General features: G+C 46.2%; 1 long non-coding RNA gene across 1 annotated transcript; it reads left to right on the forward strand.

Annotated features, from left to right (window-relative positions):
• Nucleotides 1–241: 241 nt before the first annotated feature.
• Nucleotides 242–7736, forward strand: LOC119444175 (uncharacterized). The gene is made up of 3 exons (XR_005190496.2): nt 242–799; nt 1041–1175; nt 7389–7736. It is a non-coding gene; the product is annotated as an uncharacterized LOC119444175 (long non-coding RNA).
• The last annotated feature ends 385 nt before the right edge of the window (nt 7737–8121 follow it).

Consider the following 8121-nt stretch of genomic DNA (forward strand, 5'->3'; position numbering starts at 1 on the left):
TTACGAACTTCCAGATTTAACAAAATAATTTGAGCGTGGTCATCACTTCGTTAAATCGAGTTTCAGTGCAGCATGAAGCGGCATAAATCTTCAGACAGCACGAATGTCGCTTCCACTGCGAAGTTTTTATTCTTTGTTTGTTTTTATTATTATTAGTTTTTATTATTATTTGTTTGTAGCTTTGTGCTATACACTCACGTGGATAACAAATATTCTCTTTCATACGTGCCAAATTGTAATTTTGAGGGCAATATATGGTACACTCGCACCCTTTTAGAGGCATCCATCTGTTTCCTTTCGTGCATTAAGAGGAGACAGAAGATACGACACGTGTGCTTTCACTGACATTCTCATGAATGCAAAGGATTAACAATTATTATAATTTTGTGCCACCTCTCTAAGATAATGTGAGCGCATGCTGCCGACCAGTTCCGATTGATAACCTTCCCATTTAGACGCGTAGCTGCTGGGGTGGGTTAAAGGGGAGAGAAGGGAGAGGAGGGATGACCTTCGACATTTTGTCCTACCGACTCATCGCACCTCCCATCCCATGCAGTCCTCTACCACAATGCAGTGCCAAGTGGTAGAGTGCCTTGCTGCTCCCACAACGAAAATGGAGAATCATGCTTTGCTTCATGTGCCTGTGCAGACGTGCCTACAAATGCCTCGGCCTGGACGAAACCGTACTGCACGGTGCCAACTCGTTCCACGCCGACCGGGCTAGAGCCTCTGGCACCCAAGCACCGCCACGACGATAGGTAACTCTTGCCCGAAGACCAGTGCTACGTGCTGATCGCCAGTGAGAAGTTTCGCTCGTTGAAGTAATTAAACCCCGATGCATGATCGGCTCGCTTTAGTGATGCTCCTCGGTGATTTCTTCATTACATTTTAATTCACAGCCATGTGTTCTCAGCGTTAAGGCATCAGAGTGGAGGCGTATTTTTCAATTTACTCTACATCTGAGGAGCGTTATTGAAACACGTTATGCCTGTACTTCAGTCAAGAAGTATTTGCTGAAACACCTGATATGTCAATTTCAGCCGAGCGCGAGATGTTCTAGGCATGCCTGCAATCAGCCTGCAATGCCCTGCTATCCCGTGAGAAAGAGCTGGACAAGCTGGACTCCGAGAGCTGCGACGGGGACTGTGGCGCTACACTGGCCGCTGGAGCGCACGGTAGGCAGCAATACACACAAGCTGTGCTTTCCGCCTGCATGCAAAACGGGATGTCATGGATGTATGCTTTTCCGATTTATGGTAGGCTGTTTACATGTGGGGCAGAGTGTGGCCTCAAAGATTGCAGCAGCACTGCACCACAGCAATCTCCAGAGGCCATGGGCAGCATGTTATAGTTGATGACAGCATCACAAGTTGTCACAACTATACTGTGTTTCAGTAGTTCCGTGCAGTAGAGCCAAGGCTACGTGACCATCGAGCGCAGATTCCTGTGAAGCGAGATGTAGTGCCAGTGTTCGGAACCCGTTGCTTGTCTTAATGGCTTTAGCAAATGGTCTAGTCACAACATGTTTACTTGAAGGCTTCTCTGCATGTTAGAGCTTCAATTTTTTTAGGTGGTCTTGCTTCGTTTTAGAGCGAAAGCTCTGCTACGCCATGTCTCGCAACTCACAAGGTCATTCATCGCGTCGCAATGAACTTGACCTGCCGGAGCGGAAGTGTGGCAGGTATGTGCACTGCGATTCTGCACGCCCAGCAAGAACACTGCATCTGTAACTTATACAATATTAATAAAGGCTAATAATTTCACTTGGACGCCATGAGTCGCCAAATATGACTAACGTAGCGTTTCACCACGTCGAGAGAGATTCGTAAGGGGAACAGTCTTCGGAGATGCTCCTGCTGCTTCTGCGCTGCAGCGCTCGCCGCTAGCAGATGACAGGGCACGGAAGGACACAAATTTGAGATGTGTTTGTGCTCCTGATTGGTCGAAGAGGCTTGTACCTTCCATAGTGCTGCATGGAACTACTGAAATAGAGTATAGTCCTGCTCTTTCTAACCCTTCAATCATGAATTACAATGTGCCATCAATAAATGTATTCCTGCCAACTTGTATGTGCACTTATCCTACAGTTAAGCAGGGCGGGTGGTGTAGCATGCATTTTTTTTTTAGTAAGTTTGCCCTGAGCACACCCCTTTTTTTGTGGGAAGGTACACACTTTATTAACGATAATTTACCTTTAAGCACAGCACACAAGCAGCAGTAAACTTGGGACAGCAAGTAATGACAAGCAACACACTGTATTTAGAACAGGATGACTTGCTGCCGACTTGGCCTGCTTCAGGAAATTGTCTGAATAAACTAGTATGAAGCAATTACGCCTGACATATGGCAAGTCTTGCGCTCCGACAAAAGGGCAGCGCAGGCACAGTCAATAATAGCGTCTCTGTATATGCTCCCAAAGGGCATATAATCAGTGACACTATGTCACAATTCCTTTTTTATATGCATCATCCGTAATCTTGCACCACCCCACCTTTCAACACACTTAGAGCTTGTTCGCGAAGAGGATTTCTTTTTTTTTTTTTGTGACACATGGCGGCAAACATTTATAAAATTGCAGAACGAGCAGAACATGGTCACCCCTCGTCTTGGATAAAATTGCAGAACGAGCCCCCATATTCATGGATTTAATTAATTGCTGGAATTGGCAGACACAATCGGAACTTTTCAAAGTCGTGCAATTTTATTCCGAGGTGCTGCACACACTCTTGAAAGAAACCAAAGATGGTAGGAAGAGCATTTCTGCATTTCCTAGTGAGACCTTGTAATTACAGAGTAATCAAATTTTTACTTAGTGCACAGTCAGTAGTGCCAAATTCTTTCACGAAAAAACTTGAAATCACTGGCTTCAACCACATGTACCGGGTGCGCGAGGTATTTGAGAACACAATGTTCTCTTCAGGCACAGAGGAATATTTCCAGCAAAAATAGACATATTTTCTCCAAACTTTAAGAAATACTTCTCTTACGGTTTATTTCCACAATTACTCAATGAATCCGCCATCCGCAGCAATAACCGATTCAATTCAGCTTCGGAAATGGCTGCATGCCTGGATCAGGTGGCCCTTAAAGATGTTGGCCATTGACTCAGCAATGGCGGCCTTCAGTGAGTCTTTTGTACTATTATGTGGCTGTTTGTTGGCTTCTGTCTCAACGACGCCCCAGACATAGTAGTCGAGCGGATTTAAATCTGGAGAACTAGGAGGCCACAAGTTGGGAGTGACGTGGTCGAAGAAATTGTCAGCCAGCGACTCCTGAGTGACGCAGGCGGTGTGGGCGGGAGCTGAATCTTGCTGAAAGACATAAGGTCTTCCTTTCAAAACAGTCTCTATGCAGGGCTTTACAATGGTGGCAAGCACCTCCATGTGTGCAGCTGCATTAACGCGGTGTCCTCTGCAAAAAAGTGTGGTGGCATGACGTCACCTTCGTTGCTGACGATGGCTAACACCATCAGAGACAGAGGAAATTTTGTGTGCATCACTGTAGGCACCTCAACAGCGCTTGCGCAAAGCCACCTGTCGTTACGGTGGTTAACTTCTTGGTCTTGGTCAAAGTTCTTTTCATCTGAAAAAAGACAGAGCATTCCAGGCTCCTCAGGTTTCTTCAGCTTGCTTAGCAAGCACTTGGACTGCAGCAGACGATTCTACCGAGTTTTATTGGACATGAATTGCCCCCTCCTCATGACATAGGAATAGTACCTCAAGTCCTCATGCACAGCGAGCCTGACAGTCGACTCTGCAACTTGAAGCTCCTTTGCAATGGCCCGCATTGACTTCCCTGGGTCGTCACTCACGATGACTTGCAGCCGCCGGAGAAAATCAGGGGTTCTGACGACGTCTGACCGCTGACTGTGCTTTTTCCTTTTCGCCACAGATGCCACGTCACCGCCAGAACGCATCAGTTCTGTCCGCACTTTGTAAACAAAAGACTTCGCTACGTTCAGAAAGGTGGCAATTTCCAAGTCGCTGTGGTGTGCAGCCAGGGCAACGGGGACTGCATGGCGTTTCATTTCCAGCGTCAACCTGTACCCTTCCATCTTTGAACAAACTGTGCAGTATGAATGATAAGGGGTCAACCAACAAGAAGCAACACGCCTAGATAGATATGGTGAGCCTGCTGGTGTCTATGGCGATAAGGAATAGTGTTCTCAAATACCTCGCGCACCCGGTACAAGTAATTATTATCTGTGGTCATAAAGACGAAGGAAAAACAACAATTAACCCTTGCTGACAGAACCTCGAACATCCTGTCTAACATTGTATAGCATATTTTAGCAAAGCATTCATGTTGAGCAATACTCTGCAGTCTGAAGTGGGCTGGAGTAACATTGCATTGGGCATGTTAAATTAAGTAACACGATTAACACACAAGTAACACACATTTATACATCAATACTATAGCATGGATATAAAGAATAATCAGATATAACGATGCATATGTAAAACTTATTGCCGACATCGGCGTGCAGCGATTTATGTGCTTACAACGAATGTCGGATATCACTAAGGCATCTTTATGTTGGATGTGAAATAGGATAGCGATTTTAGTAATTTGGTTCAAGTTCATGGTGTGAATGCAGCAAAAAGTACCGAAGTGCGGGAATATAGGTGTGTGGTTAGCGGAAAGAGGTACAAACACAAGCACTGAGTACCAACTGAATTCTATTGGTCAAAAAACACATATATGGGAACATAGAAGGCGAGATGGTTATCGAACACAATATCGCAGGCACGTGGCAATATCTGATCAGCAGGTACAAGAAACAGCAGCCATAGTGTAAAACATGTGCATGGCAAAAATAATTACCGTATAAACTCGTGTAAGAGCCACACCCCGTTTCTAAAAGTACGTATCGGAAAAAGAATTTTAAAAATCCACGTAAGGTTCACACCCACCCTTTCCTCAACCCATGTCTTCAAAATGCACGTGCGTGTGTGAGCTTCCAGGCGCCATCAACAGTTAGCAAGAGAGAACGCGACAGATCATCATCATCATCATCAGCCATGAATACGAGACTGAGATTTTTTTGTTTTGTTTAATTTTCTTTAATTTTTTTATTTAACTTTCTACGTGCTAAGGTGTTCATCAAGTGGTTGAAAAAAATTTAACCGCTTTAATTGGTGTTCATACATTCGCCGGATAAAGGTTAAAGCAGGATATGTATTATCATCAGCTTCTCTCCCTTCTATAAGAGCTTGTGCTATCCATAACGACTGGTCTTCTTTGGTTGGTTTTTGTGCGTGGTGTGGCCTATTGCACATGCTCTGCATGCCATTTGGATTTTTTATGCTGTTTGCTTGTTCTCATCCGAGCATTTACATTTTAGCATGACGGGCAAGCACCTAAAAAGCTACACGGCTGGCTTTAAATTGAAGGTGGTAGAGCTTGCTCACGAACATGGGAAGCGTGCAGCTGGCAGAAAATTCGACGTGGTCGAGAAGTGCGTTCAATGATGGTACTGTTAGAAAGAAGCTTTGAAGAAGACAAGCAGCAAAAAGCGCGCTTGCCGAAGCAAGCCATGCAACTTCCCCGAATTGGAAGAAGAGCTCCTCTGCTATGTGGAGGAAGTGTACGAAACGATGGCCATGCGTTGACAATGGACACACTGCGCATGAAGGCTCAGGCGTTGGCACGTGCAAAAAGTATACTGCGCAAGGATTTCAAAGGTAGTGTTGGCTGGATGTGAAGATTTTTGAAGAAGGGTGTCCGTTCAGTAAAGAACCACACTGTGCCAGCAGCTTCCGGATGACTACACCGACAAGGTGCTTAGCTTTCAGAAGCATGTTATCGGCCTGCGCCATGAACACAGTTAGCATCATCATCATCAGCCTATATTTTATGTCCACTGCAGGACGAAGGCCTCTCCCTGCGATCTCCAATTACCCCTGTCTTGCGCCAGCGTATTCCAACTTGCGCCTGCGAATTTCCTAACCTCATCATCCCACCTGGTTTTCTGCCGTCCTCGACTGCGCTTCCCTTCTCTTGGTATCCATTCTGTAACCCTAATGGTCCACCGGTTATCCATCTGACGCATTACATGGCCTGCCCAGCTCCATTTCTTCCGCTTAATGTCAACTAGAATATCAGCTACCCCCGTTTGTTCTCTGATCCACACCGCTCTCTTCCTGTCTCTTAACGTTACTCCTAAGATTTTTCGTTCCATCGCTCTTTGTGCGGTCCTTAACTTGTTCTCGAGCTTCTTTGTTAACCTCCAAGTTTCTGCCCCATATGTTAGCACCGGTAGAATGCAATGATTCTACACTTTTCTTATCAACGACAGTGGTAAGCTCCCAGTCAGGATTTGGCAATGCCTGCCGTATGCACTCCAACCCAATTTTATTCTTCTGTAAATTTCTTTCTCACGATCAGGGTCCCCTGTGAGTAATTGACCTAGATAAACGTACTCCTTTAGAGACTCCAGAGGCTGACTGGCGATCCTGAATTCTTGTTCCCTTGCCAGGCTATTGAACATTATCTTTGTCTTCTGCATATTCATCTTCAACCCAATTCTTACACTTTCTCGATTAAGGTCCTCAATCATTTGTTCTCAATTACAACAAATGATTGAGAACACAGTTATACACAGTGTGAGAACACAGTGTCCCAAATAGCGAACGGTGACCACACCCCTGTGTGGTTTGACTACCCCGAAAACTCTACAGACGAAGTTAAAGGTAAGCCGGCACTTAGCGCCAGTGCTGCACAGTGATGCTTTGCATTAGCGAGACGGGCGGAAGCTACCCTCTATGCTTTACTGAAAAGGAAAAGAATTCCCAATGAATTTTTCAGCAAGGAAATGGTAGTTTGAGCCCAAAAAAAGGGCTGGATAAATGATGAACCTTATGCTCAACTGGGTAAAAACCGTTTGGCAGAATTGCCCAGGCGCCTTGTTGGCCAGACGGTCACTTGACGGATAAGGTCAAGGAACAGCACATGCGCACTGTTCTGAGGATCGGCTCACAAAGTCACGTATACCTTCGACTATAGACTCCAGGATTGGCCCAGTTTGCACACGATGACACACCATGCATGCATACTCCGGTATAGGCAAGTAAAGCTTCGCTTTAAGCATCGTCTTCGTCTGCACGGCACTTGCAGAGCCACATTTGGGTCATAAAAAAAGTGGTCGCTCTTGAAGTGCACCTTCATATTGCGAAGGACAATACTTATCCTCTGGCATTAGCGAGTCCCTGCGAATGTACGTTGCGCTAGGGAGTAGATTGCCACCTTCGCGACACTCAAAACACATGCTGCGCCTTGATAGTGCAAGAAAGCTCCACGCCAGTTGCAGGACACATTATATGTCCTTTTAATCTGACGCCTCTTTTCGATCGGGTGAATTGTAGTGTCGCTACCTTCTTCCTCCGCAGCTGAACCCTCTGGACGCAGCATGGCCAGCTACCGACCAAAGAACCAGCCGGCGCTGCTGCACGAGATGCTGGATGCCGTGTTGGCCTCCACGGCTGCCACGAAGACCATGCGAGTCAAGGCCACCTGCATGTCCTACGTGAACCCTGAGATGCTCAAGAACGTGGACCCAGGGGGCACGTGCCGTCGAGATCTGGATGTCGCACGCCATTCACGTGCTGCTCACCGAAGGAAACTCAGCGGCAGCAAAGGAGGCGGAGGATTGCTGCCGCTGCAGTAGTCCAATTGATTTGCTGCAATCCTGTTCATGGCCGCATTTTGCATATAGTAAATGTTTTCTTTTTGTATGCGTGAGTTTTTAATGCGAAGCATTCTTTGCCTAATTCTTGGCACTTTGCAGTAGGTAGGTAGGTTCCTGTCTCGCCTCGCTTTAAGAAAATGAAAACAATGTGCGTGACTGATGGTGGAATCGAACCTCTGTCAATTCGCACAGCTGTCCAGTACTCTAACCATTAGGCACAGATCACTTTTTTTAAATTGTACAACGTTCGAACCCTCTCCAGCTGGGCTGGAGTTAAAAGTTCTGTGAGTGTTGTCAAGGGCTCTACCCTCGACATCCACTGAGCAACACACTCTTGCAGTCGTTTCATTTCTACAAAGTGCCATGCACCCATGGAACAAGAGCTGGGCGGTTTGTGCACCCAGGTCACAGTGAAACCCCGCCATAAGGGCACG

This window comes from Dermacentor silvarum, chromosome 3 (genome assembly GCF_013339745.2).
Source record: "Dermacentor silvarum isolate Dsil-2018 chromosome 3, BIME_Dsil_1.4, whole genome shotgun sequence".
Taxonomy (NCBI): Eukaryota; Metazoa; Arthropoda; class Arachnida; order Ixodida; family Ixodidae; genus Dermacentor; species Dermacentor silvarum.